This window comes from Hibiscus syriacus, unplaced genomic scaffold (genome assembly GCF_006381635.1).
Source record: "Hibiscus syriacus cultivar Baekdansim isolate YM2019G1 unplaced genomic scaffold, ASM638163v2 tig00110831_pilon, whole genome shotgun sequence".
Classification (NCBI taxonomy): domain Eukaryota; kingdom Viridiplantae; phylum Streptophyta; class Magnoliopsida; order Malvales; family Malvaceae; genus Hibiscus; species Hibiscus syriacus.
In genome coordinates this window covers 5,780,145-5,798,544 of record NW_024062882.1, presented here as the reverse complement: position 1 = coordinate 5,798,544, position 18,400 = coordinate 5,780,145, and the positions used below count along the sequence as shown (strand labels likewise).

At 31.6% G+C, this 18,400-nt stretch overlaps 1 non-coding gene and 2 pseudogenes across 1 annotated transcript; 2 read left to right on the top strand and 1 right to left on the bottom strand.

The window, feature by feature from the left end:
- The first annotated feature begins 510 nt into the window (after positions 1-510).
- Positions 511-1,567, top strand: LOC120142890 (annotated as a pseudogene).
- Positions 1,568-13,096: 11,529 nt separating this feature from the next.
- On the bottom strand, positions 13,097-13,177 carry TRNAL-AAG. The gene has a single exon. It is a non-coding gene; the product is annotated as a tRNA-Leu (tRNA).
- Positions 13,178-14,581: 1,404 nt separating this feature from the next.
- Positions 14,582-18,075, top strand: LOC120142721 (annotated as a pseudogene).
- The last annotated feature ends 325 nt before the right edge of the window (positions 18,076-18,400 follow it).

The window sequence follows — 18,400 nt, the reverse complement described above, 5'->3', positions numbered from 1 at the left end:
TGGGGATCGTCCAATAGATATACAGTCACACAACACTCAAAGACAACATCGAATCAATAATCCAATCACACGTAAATTAACTCATACCTTAAAACTAAAACGACCCTTTATCTATAATTATAAAAATCATAAGATAATCGTGCAATAATATATTTCACATAATAGTTAGTCAGTTAACTTGTCACAACATAACATACATACTACAAATTTGGTATGCTAATGAAATTAGTATAAAATTTAACTTGTCACAACAACAGTTTATTTTGTAATGAAAAAAGGGTAATAAACTAGAAATTGTTTATTATTTAACACTTTTATAACTTGGACTCTAGAATATGGAAAGATCGTCCGATCTTATATAAAAACTTATGTCAGAAGTATTTTATGTATCTGCCGACTACTTAAATATCATCAATACTTAACCTTCAAAATCTTTGAGAAAAATAAGGTGGATCGAAGACATGGAAAAAGACCACTTCTTCTACCCGAAGCATCGGAGGAGAAGATGCGATGACTTCGGCACAAGATCAGCTGATATGTCGATCGACCATCGTCACGGCTCTCACTCGAGTGACGGGCACCGATGATCACCAGCTTATCGGTTTCCCACCATCATCGGCGTCTTCATCAGCGCAGTCTGCTGTAAAACAAGACCCGGCCCGACCCTCCTCCCCAACCCAAACTTCAAGATCAAGGTGCATAATATTTGTTCATATCTTTGACTATCACGGCATTTTATTAACTGTTCCTATCAAATATTGATTGGTAAAAGAGTTCGCAAGGGGCAGGCAATTATCTAGGGTTGTCCGTTTCTTCAAACAAACTAAAACTTGCGTGTTTGATCTACCGACCCTTTTAGGGAGTAAAATGGCTCTTAGCTTCTCTCTAGGGTTTGTCAATGTATTAGCTATACTTTCCTTAAAAGAAATCTCTTTCTTGCCTATAAAATAAATGATTGTTGATATAAGGCTAACCAGGCTTCTTCAATATATATAGAGCATAAATAAGTCAATATAAGATAAAGTAAGGTAGAACTCCCTTAGAACCAGATTTGAATAACATCCATGATGTGATCATGTTATGGAGAAATTGAAACTAGACAGGATCACATAAATTGTCCTTTATCGTCAACTGTGTTTACACAAGAGACGTTTTCCATGCTTCTTCATGTCCTCATGCATTGGTTTTCTCCATGTTAAGAAAACACAAGGAAACGACATTGCAGAGGGGTGAGGCAAAGGCCATGGGGCGAATGGGCGGCTGAAATTCGTGATCCGAAGAAAGCAGCTCGAGTGGCTCGGAAAGATTCGACACGGCAGAGGATGCGGCCCTTGCATACGATAAAGCTGCTCTCGAGTTCAAGAAACTAAATTTCCCTGAACGAGTGAGTCATGGAGATTCGAGTACGCCGGTCGCTCCACCTTCATCGTGGTCACATGACTTGTTTCAATATGCACAGCTGCTTTCAAGTAGTAACGATGCCGATATCTCATATTACACTTCGAATCTCTTCAATGATCAAAGAGGTTTGTTTACCAAAAAAGAAAAAAATATTGTGATTGCTTAGGGAATTTCTGAAGGAATTTAATTTTATTAACAAAATTTCTGAGGAAAAAGGGATCATTAAAATGCTGATCGAAACCAACATTTCTAATAAGATAAAGTAATTCATCGAAAATTTACTGACGTAAATCTATCAATAAATTACTGACGAAACATTTAAAATCCGTTGAATATATAATACTATATTTTATGTTTCGGATGAAAATTTTTTTGGATATTAAAAACATAAAAAGAAATATGAATTTTTTAAATTCCGATGAATTACATTTATTCTGTCATAAAATTTAAATGTTATTTTTTTTTTTAAAAAAGAGGAAAAGATTCTCGGGATTCTACATCCAAAAATGTTATAAAAAAGCCCAATCCACCAAACCGAAAGCCTCTTGTAAATCGATTTTCAAGGCAATCGGAGTAGAGAGATTTACGAGCATATCTTTTAACTAATTTCTGCGCCAAAAGGGTGTTATCAACAATGCTACGCCTCTTCACAAAGGCAGTTTGGTTTAAAGAAATCATCTCCGGAAAGAAAACAGACAAACGATCCACTAGAATCCTAGTGACCTTCTCGTACACTACAGAGCAACACAGGATAGACCTGTAATCCTTAACCCTTATCGGATTAGGGATCTTAGGCACAAGAACCATTGAAGTCGTACTAAACGCAGGCAACATCACGGAAGTAAAGAAGAAAGACCGACTGCAACAACAAAACCAGTACCAAAAATCGACCAAGCAACTTTAAAAAACAATGTAGAATAGCCATCGAGGCATGGAGCTTTATCAGCACCTTGCCCAAATATAGCACTATGAATTTCTTCATCTGAAATCCCCCTCACAAGCCTTTCCAGCCCCCAAAGGCAAGGAATAACAAAGCAAATCTTTCAAGAATTCAACATCACAACCATTAACCCCACGATCAACCACACCAAGATGGCTAGAGAATTTTTTAGGCAAAATGGTACATGAGACCCTGTACTTGTCCAAAAAAACCAATATGGCCCTCGACATTGTTTTGCACTCAATGTGGCCTTTCAACTTACAAAAAGAATCCAATGTGATCCTTTGACCAATGGTTTATGTTGTTGACTGTTACGATGCTGACATGACACTTCACGGTACTGATGTGGTGATCTGTAGTGCTGACGTGACAATTCACAGTGGCTGGTGACGTGACTGCTGTGCTAAATTATTTTTTTAAGTCCAAGAGCCAAATTTATTTTTTTCAAAAGTTTAAAGGCTTATTTTTTAAAAAAAATATTTTAAATTCAAAATATAAAAATATTCAAACACTTAAATATAATAATATCTAAAATAAAAATTAAATTACTAAAAAAATAAAAATATATATTATTTTGTTTTAAAAATAAAAATGAAAATGAAAAAAATAAAACTCATATAATAATTTACCTTTAAATTTTAATGTGAATTTTATTTTTATTTTGTTGAGACGTATTTGTTATTTATTGATTTTTTTAAAAGGTAAATATTAGAGTGACAAAAAAAACCTCGAATACGTGAAGTTCTTATCTACCTTGACTTTATAGAGTTGTATCTAACAGAAATTGACAGCATAAGTCGATATTCTCACTTTTTCATAATATCAAGTTTAGGTAAAGTTTACTTCCCTATATCATGTTATATTCACTAAAAATGTTCCTCTTAATCGGATAAATATTGTTTAATTTTTTAATTATATAGTTTCATGATAGTTTATAAATAAATTTTAATTTCATAATTTTTATTTTTTATAAGATATTTTAATATTTATTTAATTCATTTTTTAAATTTTTTAGTGAAATAGAATTTAAAAAGAAATTTAGAATTTAAGATAATTGGATGCAAATATATAAAATAAAATTTGTGCAAGAATAAAGAATTTAGATTTATATAAACAAAAGTCAAGTTAAATTCAAGGTAAAAAAAAGTAATAATATATATTTTAATTTTTTTAGTAATTTAATTTTTGCTTTTGGTATTACTATATTTAATTTTTGAATATTTTTATATTTTGAAGTTATTTTTTTAAAATCAAATAGGCCCTTAAATTTTTGAAAAAAATCAATTTGACCCTCGAACTTTAAAAAAACTAGTTTAACCAATTTGCCACATTATCAACCATGCCACCAGTCATTGTGGAATACCATGTTAGCCCTGTGGATCGCCACATCATTACCGTGAAGTGCCATGTCAGCATCGTAACGTTCAACGATGGAAACTGTTGGTCAAAGGCTACATTGGGATTTTTTATAAGTTCAAGGGCCAAATTGGTTTTTTTGGACAAGTATAGGGGCCTCATGTATGCTTTTGCCAAAAAATTATAACTCCCCTAACCATATCATCAAAAGCTTCTAATTTCTTACCCTGATCATCAATAATAGCTTTTATAGTATTCTTGTCACACCCCAAAATTTTTGGAATAAATTAACCTTTTAAGTATCAATTTATAGAGACAAATAGAAAAATATTAGAATTTGAAGTATGTTCTGAAATCTTATTTTTGTTAAAGGACTTGCTTAAAGGTTTACCCATTTCTCATTGTGTTAAATAATAATAATAAACTAATCTGTAGTTGATGCGTTTTTAGCTATCTAGCCACTATTGTGAATTATTTTAAACAAAAATAATCTAACTTATTCAGAGTGGGAATTTAAAATCCCCAATTTTCCTTCCCCAATCAGAAATTGGAATCCCTAAAACCCTTCCCCCTTCGTTAACGTCACCCTTTCTCTCTGAACCACTGATGTCCGACCGTCAGTGTGCGTCACCGTCACCGTCACTATGTTCCTTAAGCTTTTCCGATCAAAACCCAAGATGCCCCTCGTCGAGTTTCGCTACTGTTCGCCACGAATTGTTGTTTGAATGTTCGTTGGAAAAATGAATTGTTGCTATGATTTTTGCTTTTTCCGACCGAATATGTTGGTTGTTCGTTGCACCCCCAATTCCATCGTCTTCCTCATCCTATTCCGAGAAAAGCCTAATTGGTGGTGTTCGCCATCGACAAGCTTTCTTTGATCGCCGTAGGATAAGAGTTTCGAACCCATTCTGTCATTTTCTTTTTAATTTCAATTTGAATTTGAGGTTGATTGTAGCGAGTTGATGCATATTGTAAAACCCATCTCTCTTAAACATCTAAAAAATACGAGATATAGATGTTACATCAAGCTGACTAACGATCACTATTCACATTTACTTAAAATTTCATTTCCTTTAAAACATTCTCAATTTTAACTTTTAAAATTATATTATTTTTTTGCTTAAAATTATGTACCATTTAAGAACATAATATTTTAACTACTACATATTGAGACATACCAAAATATTGATAAATTAAACAGTTCAAATTTACTATTACAAACTATTTAGTCATAACTGATAAAAATAGGTTAATAATAAATATACATGTCACTACTAATCAAAAGAAACATCGGTGATGTTTTACTGATAATGATATTACAGATAATCTGCACACGATGCTTGGGAGGCTCCTCACAAAACGTCTGTGTCTCAATCAGAACCTACACATGAAAATCATCACGCGCTAAGTATAACTTAGTGAGACAGTAATACGAAAAGTGAAAACAAATAAATAAAGTATCAAAATATATAAAACCATTTAAAATAAAATAGACAAAACTTTCAGAACGTTCAAACCAGATATCTTATGCTATTTCTTTAACACGAAACCTGAAAAGAATTATCTGGTAATTTTCATAAGATCATAATAAATTAGACTAGATAGAATAATCAGTCAACATTCCTTTATAGTCATACACTTTTCAGAACTTTCATATTTCATTCTTATAGCCCATTGTATATTTAAGAGAATATAAGGTACTGTAATTTAGACAAGTGTACGCAATACATATCTCAGTGCCATCATCAGAATCAGAACAGATAAGCACACACAGTGCTATCACATCGAAAATAATAATATGCACACAAAGTGCATTCAGATCGGAATATATATACTAGTGTACACTCTAGTACACCACAATATATCAGAATCAGAACAAATAATCACTCCATCTCATATCATGTCAATTATACATTTGACTCTCAATATAACATACAGTAGGCTTTCAGTTCATTTCGAAATCATTTAATAAAATCATATCAGAATCAGAAATATAGTTAATTCACATTCGTAAAACATGACATAAGCAATTCATACCCAAAATCATTCATTAAACTTATTAAAATATAAAATATATATTTCCAAAATCAAAACATAATTCATATATTTGAAAATAAACAAGATGAGTTTGAATTATCACAAGTCGTCCTCAATCATAATAATTAAATAAAAAAATTGCACTCACTTTTGTCTCAATACATAACTTGTATACAATAGTCCAAGTCACGAGCTTTGTCCTTTCCTTTCGGATCGTTCGAATTGTTAGATTTATCGTAGTCTGACAATACCAAATTATAACACAAAATGTTCGAACTACGTATTAGTATTGTACTAACATAAGTTGATTTTAACATTCGAAAATCTATAAAATAAAAATCGAGATTAAATCGATACCAACTAAATCACATTTCCATTATAATTTCCAACTTCTCAAAATTACTAATCCAAATCCATAAATATTTATTTTCATCTTTAACCCTTCATCTTTTGCTAATTTACACAAATAAGTCACAGATTATGAATTCTGTTTTAGAATTCACCTCAACCTTTCCATTTAGTTCATAATGGTCCTTCACTATTATAATCATTGCACATAAGTTACTAAAATTCTATCACTTAAATAAACTACCCAAATCAATACTTCAACATTCAAAACATTATATATTTCAACCCAAACTTTTCTAAACTTTCGATTTTCATCACCTAACTTTATAAATTTGTAATTCAACCCAACTCATTATTTAATTAAAAATTCAGCTTACTAATAAATTTTCCAGCATTCAATAATAACTCTACATTTAATAACTTGCAAACAAGTCCCTAAGGTTTTGGGACCTTTCGAATTCCACCTCTAATTTTTACAAAATTTGCAATTTGGTTCCAACCAACTTTCCAACTTAATTTCCAGCATTACAAATATAAAAAATCAACATTCAATCCTTCGAATACTACATTCCTACAATAATATCCCATAATTCCAAGAGCTTGTGAACTATCCCTTTTTCCCTTTTAAGTTTCCAAATTGATCCAAATCAATATACAAATCACATGGAAAACTTATAATATCAATTCTAATCCATAGGAAAATTTTCAACATTTTCCCCGAATTTTCTTCCCTATGGCCGAATACTTTATATCACACAGGGGACTTTTTGTTCAAATTCAAGCATGAATTCAACCTCATATGATTAAATTCATGCATTTCCAATCATCACAACATCAAATTGAATCAAAATCCTAATACTTCCAAAAACCCTAATTAGTATAAACCTTAAATATGCATGTATATTAATTTTAATCATCATGCATGCTTTAGAAATAATCACTAACATCTAAAACATAAAAATTCTTCATAAATTCTTCAAGATCGCTAAACCCTCTTTAAACCCTAATAATGAAATCTCATCACATAATCATCTTCTCCATATAGATAATTTCATGTAGATTAATTCTCTATCTAATAGCTTAATCCAAAAACTAATCATATAACTTGAAAAATCAAAAATAAAAATCTTACATATTTTTGCAAGGGAGGTTCGGCCTTGGAGAAGAAAGAAGCTGAAAATGGCTTAATTATCTTGAGTATTCTAGTATTTAAAAGATAAAACACATTGCATTTTCTAATTAATTGAATTTAATATTTAATTAATGAGAAATCTCAAAAATACCCTTAATAAATCTTGAAAATTACCGAATGCCATTTAATTATCTTCCATTAAAATATTCCTTGGTCAAAGATGAATCAACTTGGCTTTGACTTTCAAATGCAATTTTCAAAAATTGCATTTTAGTCACTAAAATTCCACTGTTCGTTCAAATCTGAAAATTTGCACTGTTCTGAGCCAAATTTATTTGATCTAAAATATGAAAAATAATATTTTCAACCATTTTATAACATCCTTCAAATTTTCGTAAAATTTCGGTTCGATTCGATTATCCGATTTCAATATCGAACTTTACCGCTTTAAAGCTTTTAACACAAATCTCGTACCAAAAACCTGGTTCCCACTAAAATATCTATTTTAATCCAAACGATTAATTTACATGCTAAAATATATAACTTTAAAAAAATACAATTTTGGTCCCTAAACTTATCAAAGTTTATACTTTAGCCACTAAACTTTCAAAACTTACATTTTAGTCACTAGTCAAAATGTGGGGTATTGCACATATGGAGTAATTGGATCGCCAGAACGGAACCCGTTGTCATCGCAAGCGTCACATACGCCGTTCCCCACACATGGGGATTATTTTTCGGTCAGGGGAGGTTTCTAGAAAATCGGTCGAACCAGTTTGAATATGCTTTGGTCGGTTCAAGTTGAACCATCCAAGCCGAGCCAAGTCGAGTCACGAGTTGAGCTTAGTTGCAAGTTGAGTTGAGTCGAGCCTCGATTCCGAGCTGTTGACTAACCGTTGATTTTTGACCGACCATTGATCGACGTTGATCGGATATTGACTTTTTTGGGGCCACATATCATGATGTTTTTGACATTTTGAGTTTGATTTTGAGGTCTTTTTCATCAAATTCGAACTCAGTAAGCTATTTTCAGTGGTTTATCTTTCTATCCAATATGTTTTCCCCTATTTAGTTTTGGACATAAATTGCTTTGCTATGTATCCGAGATATTATGGGACGTCGAAATCAAGTGTGAGAGCAATCAAATGAAGTTTAATTGGTCAACTGATATGAATAAAAATAGAGGTAATACATTACTAATTTTTGTATGTTTTAAGGAACACGTTGGTATTGGTTGCACGAATCAATATTATTGGGCTTTTTATGTATATTTAATTATAATTACTAGACATGAATAGTGGAGTTGACTTGAGAATTTGTTCTTGACTTAATAGAACTTTAAACTCTTGATTTGTCTAAAAGTCATGATAATTGGTTCATAACCCTCGAAATTACATCATACTCGAATATTCTAAATTTTGAATAAATATCTAAAGACAGACCTATAGAAAGTACTATATATATATATGAATTGGAGGAAATGATCGAAATATCCTCAAGATTCGTAATAACTAAAATAACCCTGAAAAGTCATACTTGACCCGAAAGAGCTATCGTTTCACCTGTTAAATACCCGATCTGTTTAGAGAAACCTTGATAATCAATTTTTACCTCGAGATGAAAAATATACTTAAAACTTCATATTCTTGAGCAAACGCTTGGAGGCTAAATCATCAAAAGTATCATTTACGTATAAAGGATTTGAAATGAATGAATTATATGAAAAGACTGGATCGAAAGAGGATGACTGAAATACCCTTAAGTATTAAAATGACCAAAATACCCTTGAATCCTATAGGGCCAAAATACTTTAAACTCTAAATTAACCGAAATAACCTTAAGTGCTGAAATAACCTGAATACCCTCATGAACCAGATTAAGAAAAATACTTGGGGATGAGTTTTGTAAGTACCATCGAAGCTTCAAATGTTGTGACGACACCAAGGGGTTTTGGAGTACAACATAAGTGTGTAAATCACCTTTGTTCCTATTAAAATATTTGGAAGGATTACCGCTTGAATAAATGCCTGCCTCATCGAGTTACACTCAATAATGGGGTATGACAGTAATATGTTAAAGTATACTAATGCAATCAATGTTAGGAAGCACTAATCAAAATTTTTTTGGCATTTTCTGACATCGATGTAATACCAAAATAAAATTAATATCACCTGGATACATGTATGTCCCTTTGAGACTCGCTCACCGATGATTTGTGATGGTGATCTGTTAAGCTATAATATGTCGTTGCTACTATGGAAAGAGTATCCATAAGGCATCTCTGTCTGAATATTTGGTAAATATTGCATTACCGAGATTGTATAGTTTGACTGTTCTAAAGGACTGATAAGTCGTTAGAAGTCCGCAATACTGTAAATCACCTTTTTATCCTTATTAGAGTAAATTACCAAGTTTTTTCCTGGTAATAAATAATGAAAATGTCCATGATGGCCTAAATAATATAATTACTCTGGTTATATCTGAATCTTAGCAAGTTCCAATGCAATTAGATCCTGAATACTTTCTAGTGTAATGAAATCCTAAACGTTCCTCAAAGCAGCAAATTCTAGGGATCTGGTTAAATCATTTAGTAACTGACCCCTTTTTGTAGAACATTTTTTCTGAAATTCGATCAACTTGTATAAGTTGTATTTCCCTTCCTGATAATTATCTAGTGCCTCCGAAAAATATCTGAATCCTCTAGTATGTTCTCTATGTACAAAGATATTTTTCGCTGTTTATAAAAAGTATGACTCTGATATTTGAAATAATAGTGTAATGAAATCCTAAACGTTCCTCAAAGCAGCAAATTCTAAGGCTCTTGTTAAATAATTTAGCTATTGACCCCCATTTTGTAGCAATTATTTTTGAAATCCGATCAACTTGTAGAAGTTGTATTTTCCTTCTTGATAATTACCTAGTGCATCTGAAAAATATATGGATCCTCTAGTGTGTTTCCTATGTACAAAAACGTTTTTCGCTGTTTATAAAAAGTATGACTCTGATATTTGAAATAAAAACATGGTTTTTGATCTCTGGTTTCTGATACTAGATACATCCAACTTTCGATTATGATATTTTTATTTATTGGTCAACCTGTTTTATATTGGGGTGCTATATGGGATTTGTTATGGAGTTCTGCAGGTTCAGCCCCGATCAGGCTGGTAAATCTTTACGGACCTAAGGCGACCCTTGGGTTGGCTCTTAACCCAATGGACTAGTGGTAAGACCTTACGGACCCTAAGGTGTTCCCTTAGGGTGGTTGTTTTGCTTTGTTCTTAGGTTAAGTCCTTAAGGACCTAGGAGCACTCCCCTCAGGTGGCTCATACGCTTCAACTAGGGTAAGTCTTTATGGACCCAAGGTGCTCTTAGGTTGGCCTCTACACCCAATGGGCCTAGGGTAAGTCCTTATGGATACAGTTCCGGGGAAATGCATATGGGTGTTCGGTTAGAGGGTATTACATTTATTTTAAAAAATCTATTTTTTCTGAAATAAACTACTACTATTTTTAAACTATATGTACATTATTTCTTTTTTCATGGGAACACACTAACATCTATTTTCAATATCTTGAATCTGTTCCTCTGAACATTTCCTATGAACTGTAGCTTCCTGTCTGTTACCTAAAGAAATATTAGTGGAACCTTAACTCATCACTGTAACTGTATATGCATGGATCAAAAAGTAAGTTTTATGCTCTGCCATTTATTTGCATGTCCTTCAACATCACCTAATAGTTTTGTATTACTGAGTTTTCTCAAAACTCACTCAGTTACTTACCATTTCAGGTTAATGGAATCAATTATGCTCGGTTAACGACATCAATAATGAGAGTTCGTTCAGAGTTGCTTACAAGTACGTTACAGGTGTAATTATGGGACATGTAAGTCACTTTGGTTTTCATATGGAGTCTATAATTTGATTTGTTGTATGACATTATTGAATTTTGTTTTAATTATGAATTATTTTCTGAAATTATGTTTTCATGTATAAATTGTTTAATTTTGAAAGGTTTAATAAAAAAATAGTTTTCTTGAATTTTTATCGACATGTCTCTGGTAACCCTAATATGACACCTCATATCAGATCGTGTCATCCGTATCCGTCCGAGGGATTACAATTCCTCTTCGTTTTAGCAGTCACAGTCGAATGGAAAAACTTTGTACATCTATCGCCATCACTCAAGCACCCCACTTTGGCTCCTTTTCAATACCCCCAATAGAATAATTATGAGATTGATTTACAACCTACTGCACTTCCAGATCAGCCCTCTTAATCTTAATTTTCTTTGAAATGTCCACAAAATATTCCTTATTAAAATCACTCAACCAAGGCTTAAGCCTTTATAGCTTCTGAACTAAAACGAACATCGGTTCATCAATTTTTATGTTTAATCAAACTTTAAATTATATTTATTTTGAAAATTTTGAAAATCAAAATATAAAAATATTGCATTGATTTTTTTTTCTACGTTTATAAGATTATAAAAATAATAGTCAAAATTCAATTCAAAAATTCAATAAAGGCCGCATTTAGTTGCCTACCTTGTTTTAGACAGTTTACCTAAATATTGTTGGTGTAATTTTATCGAGAAATGGCTCACGTTACTGGAACTGATGTAAACACGAAAAATTAAAATATAAAAACGTAAACAAAGTATGTGATTTTTTTAAATAGAACTAAAATAATTATAAAATAGCATTTGTTTATAATTTTTAATCATTTGATAATATATATCTTATAGATGCAACAATTTGAACTCAATATTTATAAAGAGGAAAATATTTGTTTATCATTGAAGTCACTTGATGAGTTTCAAATATGAAAATTTATTTACACAATAAAGATTAATAATTATATATTTGTATAATCTTGTTTAAAATAAATAAGGGTTGTTTCACTGAAAACGTTTTCCAGAAAATGATTTCGTAAAATGAATAACATTTTCTGGAAAACATTTTACGATGTTTAAAGATGTTGTTTAAACCCTTTTTCCACTAGGTGATAAATTTTTTAAAAATTATTTATTACAAATATTAAATACAATAAATAATATTATTTATTATAAAACTTAATATTATTATTTTTAAAATACTAAAATAATTTATTTATTATTCAAATATTATTTTTATAATTTTATTAATAAATATATTAATATTGGTATATTTTATTGAAATAAAAATATTGTAAATTATATTAATTATTTATTAAAGTAATAGTGTTATATTATATTTTAAAAATATTAATTAGTATATTTTATATATCTTTATTAAAATATTATTAGATTATTATATTAATATTAAATATATAAATAATATTATTCATTATTAATAATTTAATAATATTATTTCTATGAAATTAATAAATAATATAAATTTTATTAATAAATTATTATATATTATTAAAATAAAAAATATAATAGCTTATATTATTATAATATAATTGATTATTTATTATAATATTAAAAATATAATATAATATTATTATAAATATTAATAAATGTATTTTAAATATTTTAATAATTAATATTTTGATTAAAATGATATTAAAATATTTTATTAATATTAAATTCATAAAATAAAATTATTTTGAGTATTTATTTTTTGAAGTGAAAAATTCGGAAAATGACTTACGGAAAATCAGACCGTAAGTCATATACCAGAAAACACAAAGAAAATTTTTTTGACTAGAAATATATTTTACGTTGACCAACTAATGTTCCTTCAAACAAACACTAGAAAATGAGAAAAACATTTTCCGAAAATGTTTTACATGAAACAAACAGATCCTAAATTATAATATTTACAGTTGATTTTATGGGCTCTGAACTAACTTTGTTAAGCCCATAAAAGGTTTAAAAATGAAAAACAAAAGTTTTTACTGTTGAGAGTGGGATTTGAACCCACGCCCTTTCGGACCAGAACCTTAATCTGGCGCCTTAGACCAACTCGGCCATCTCAACACACTGCTGCCATTTAAATGCAAAAGCTATAATAATAAAAAAACACTTCAGAAGAATGTCTCATAACGTTATACCATGTAATAGTTTGCTTCTCTTTCTCCAAAATACAAGTGATTTCCCTCCTTGTTAAACATATGTTCTATCTAATAAGTGTTACGTGGATATAACTTTCACGTAATCTCTATCCTTTATTATCTTTGTAATTTTTCTCTCTATTTAATAAATGTCTTTATTTTATTTTATTTTATATTTCCACACATTTTTAATTTTCTTTTCGAGTGATTTAATTGTTCTTTTGCTGTATCTTTTTTATAGTTGGATTTAACGTCGTTCCGACTAATCAAGATGGCACTTATTTGTTATTCTGTTGATCTTTCTTGTTTTAGACTATCAAAATAGATTTTGATATGTAGTTTGTGTACGTTGATAATTTTCTCATGTTGTTCGGCTCTAATTGTGTGGTTTATCGATAGTCTTTCAATAATTTGATCATCTTTTACGATTCGTTTATCAATGCAGTTAAATTTGTTAGTAATTATCTTTTGTCAGAGTTTTTTGGTTGGGTTTTTAAGCTTTTCTTTGTATGATTTTATATGATCTTAAGTGACTAATTCTTTGTGTCAATGATTATAGAAGAATGTTCTGGTTGTATATTTAGTTTACTATTATGCTAGTAAACATTAATTGTAATTATACTCATTCCTTAGCCACTCTCTCCTTTGTCTTCCTTTTTTTTTGAGTTTGTATTGTTTTTCATAGATTAGATCAACTTTTATTCTATGATTTTTTATAGCCGGCGGCAGCATCAGTTTTGATGCTAGTTTTCGACTGCCGATTCTATTTTCTCTTTTTTCTTTTATTGTTTTAATAAGAATAATTATGTGTTGCACATTTATCTCGGCCTGTGTTGCACGTTTATCTCTACCTTTGTGACACATTTATCTCTGTCTTTGTGGCACGTTTGTCGACTTTTCTCTTTTCTCGGTCGTTTGTATGTTCTTTTATTTATGTTTTATCTGGGTTCTCGATTGTTTTTGAATAACTTAATTCTCTTTTGTGGTTCATTTGCCGATGCAATCAGATTTATTCGTATCTATTTTTGTTTAAGTCTCTTGGTTGAGTTTTTAACCTTTTCCATGTATGATCATTATATGATCTAAAGTGTCTAGTTTCAATATTATAGGAAAAATCTAAATTATGTATTTAGTTTACGATTATAGTTGTAAACTCTTATTGTAATTTTAGATATTTTCACTTTTTAAAAATACAAACAGCTTCTATTAAAAAAATTAATTGTAATTATTAATATTATCTATTTTTAATAAAATAGTAAAATTTCAATCACTAGTTAATATAATTTAAGTATAAATATAATTTTAATAACTTTTAATTTTTATTGCATTAATTAATACTTTGGAACGGCGTTTGTTTTACATTCCGTCTTTCAAGATTTATCGGGGAGTGGCTGGCTTTATGACTACGGACCGCCGGGTTGCGCCGTTAAATCCAACGTTCTTGCCTTCTGGCGTCAGGTATTGCATGCTTATTGCTCTTGCAATTTTAGAGAATTTAATTTGCTTTGACAGCATCAGTGAAGAATTAGGACGCATGCGGATGTTTACTGAATTGATAGTATAAATTTAACTTTATTCAAATTGAAGCTGTTTATGATTCGATTATTTCAAATCTAATTAAAGCCACTTTACTCATGCATACCTGCTTAGTTGCGTTGATGGACGTTAATAAGACAATTATTTACTAAACCCAAAACAGTTCTAATTTAGCTTGTTTGAAATACCCTTCTTTCAGCACTTTGTCCTCGAAGAGAACATGTTGGAGGTTGACTGTCCCTGTGTGACACCTGAGGTTGTCCTAAAGGCATCTGGTCATGTCGAAAAATTTACTGACCTTATGGTTAAGGATGAAAAGACTGGGACCTGCTATTGAGCTGATCACTTGCTGAAGGACTTTTGCAATGACAAGCTTCAAAAAGACCTTACCATCAGTGCAGGGAAGGCTGCTGAGCTTAAGCATGTACTTCCTACATTGGATGATCTATCACCTGAAGCGCTAGGTGCAAAGATCAAGGAGTATGGTATTACTGCTCCGGACACTAAGAATCCTCTATCCGATCCTTATCCATTCAACTTAATGTTCCAAACATCAATTGGTCCATCTGGTTTGAGCCCTGGGTAAGTGCTTTTGATTTAGTATTTTGTGACACGTGTTTTATTTATTCCGCTGGTGCTAGAGTTGACTTCAAAACTTGTTGTTTCTTGTAATTTTTCAGATTAAGTGAAGCATTATTTCTAAAGAATCATGTTTAATTTGTTCTGGTGCAGGTATATGCGTCCTGAAACAGCACAAGGAATATTTGTGAATTTTAAAGATTTGTACTATTACAATGGGAACAAGCTTCCCTTTGCTGCAGCCCAAATTGGCCAGGTTTTCCGAAATGAGGTCTTAAAATCTGTCTTTTAAATCTTAAAATATGTCAATTTATGTCCTCGTTGGAATTTTTTTGTATGCGTTTGCAACTTTACAGCTTGGATTTTTTTAACTGAAGTTGACTCACTACCCATAAACTGGTGTTTCTTGGATTATTGCTTTCTTGGATGTTAAGATGGCTGCTCTTATTAAGGTACATTATATCATGCAACGTCAGAGAGATGAAATATGAGTATACAATTTTTAATATGTTTAGATATCCCCTCGCCAAGGGCTTTTGAGGGTTCGAGAATTCACTCTATCAGAGATTTAGCACTTTGTTAATCCCGATGATAAGTCTCATCCAAAATACACTGAAGTTGCGGACTTGGAGTTCCTGATGTTCCTAAGAGAAGAGCAAATGTCTGGACAATCTGCAAAGAAAATCCGTCTTGGTGATGCTGTTTCAAAGGTTGATCGAAGCATTACCATTTCACTTTTTCTGTTAACATCCCTCTCTGTACCCTTTTGTGATGACACTGTGCTTCTTGTAGGGTATTGTCAACAATGAAACCCTTTGCTACTTTATTGGCAGAGTTTATCTTTTCCTAAGTCGTCTTGGTATAGACAAAGACCGTTTACGGTTCAGACAGCATCTTGCCAATGAAATGCCCATTATGCTGCAGATTGTTGGGATGTTGAGATCGAATGCTCGTATGGTTGGATTGAATGTGTTGTTGGTATTGCAGACAGGTCTGCTTATGACTTGCGTGCTCACTCAGTAATCTCGTCTCTGTCAGCTTGGTTATGTTTAGGGGTGCCAAATGAACAGAGTGTTCCACGAGGAACAACAGGAGGTTATAATTAATTTTATCAAAATAAATCTGGTTTTTTTCCATTCTGCTGTTGCGACTTCTTAGCTATGTTTAGGAGTAATCTGATACCCGGCCATGCTATCAAAAGCTAGATGATACATAAAAGGAAAAACTATTCTTTTCTGTGCAAATATGATGTATACTAAATAGATTTACTCATGCAGCATCATTTCATTGTTTATGTCAGGAGAAAAGTAGTGTCCCGCTTGTGGCTGCTGAGAAGTTTGCAGAACCTAGAGAAGTGGAGGTATTTTTGCAGATTAACCGTATCATTTTCATATATTAAGCTAATGTTAAGATTACATGGTTTATATATTTGATAATGCAAGAAAAGATCCTTTTTGTTCTACTCCGTGTAGTCGTAAATAAATTGATGCCTCATACATTTTCAGAAACTGTTTATAGCTCCTGTGAAGAAAGAACTGGGCCTTGCATTCAAGGGAAGCCAAAAGAATGTTGTCGAAGCTTTGGAGGTAAATGATAAATAGTTTTTTTGATACCATGTTCAGTCTCACCATATCACTCCATGCATGCATTTCTTTTTTGGTTGGGCGATGAACGAAAAAGAAGCTCTGGAAATGAAAGTTGCTTTGGAATCCAAAGTGGAGGTGGAGTTCTATGTCTGAACTCTTGGCAAAAATGTGCCCATCAAAAAGAATATGGTGTCAATTTCAAAGGAGAAAAAGAAAGAACACCAGAGGGTTTTTACACCATCTGTGATTGAACCGTCCTTTGGAATTGGGCGGATAATTTATTGCCTTTTCGAGCACTCTTTCTACACAAGGCCAAGTAAAGCTGGAGATGAGCAGTTGAATGTTTTCCGGTTTCCTCCTCTTGTGGTACCTATTAAATGTACTGTATTTCCACTGGCTCAAATTCAATAGTATGAGCATGTTGCTAAAGTTATTTCGAAGTCGTTGACAGCTGCCGGAATCTCACATAAGATAGACATTACAGGTATTTGATTGAAGATGAATGATGCCTCTTTAGTCTATCTTCCATCTTCCTGCATTTGTATGCCCTGAATTTTTTTGCTTGCACCTCCCCGTTTTTTATTTCTGAAATTTTCCTCTCCCTGCCTGAAAAGTTTCATGGAGGAAAACCGAAAGCCAAGTTGCTATTGATATATTTGATTAATGCAAGCAACTTTCTTGTTTCTATAATTGTAGGGATTGGCATTTCCATAGTAACTCATCCCTTGATCCCTTCTGGTATTAACAGGTACCTCAATCGGTAAAAGGTATGCTAGAACTGATGAACTCGGCGTGCCTTTTGCCATTACTGTTGATTCAACGACAGACGTGACAATCCGGGAGAGAGACAGGAAGCTCCAAGTGCGTGTTAGAGTGGAAGAGGCTGCCTCGGTGGTTAAGTCCGTGACCGATGGGCACAGAACATGGGAGGATGTATGGGAAAAGTTTCCCCATCACACGTCTGGGTCAGCCGAAGATTAAGTGATTCGAAATTCGAAATTCCGGCATGCATTTGAGACATAATAACCAAAGTATCCGAGTTGGGAGTTGTACAAGTTTTCATGGTAATTTTGATGGAGATTACAGTATTAAAAAAGAACTGAATTTAACATCAAATTTGTACGCAAGAATCTGTTGATGTTTATTTTCTAAAATTTGGTTGTCATAATTTAAAAAAAAAGAAGCCCTGTTTTTATAAACTATTTTATTTAATAAAACTTTTAAATATGATATTATTATTATTATTTAGAAAGAATTTTTATAATTTTAAACATGAATGGTGGATGAATGTTTTGTATATTAGAAAAGAAGATACTATTTTTTTTGCAAAAAAAATTAGAAATTAAATTATGAAGCCAAAGTTGTTGAATAGTCCTTAAGTTATGAAACGAAATAGATAAAATTTTGACGTAACCAATGCGTAATTGGAATAGATGAAATGTTCATTA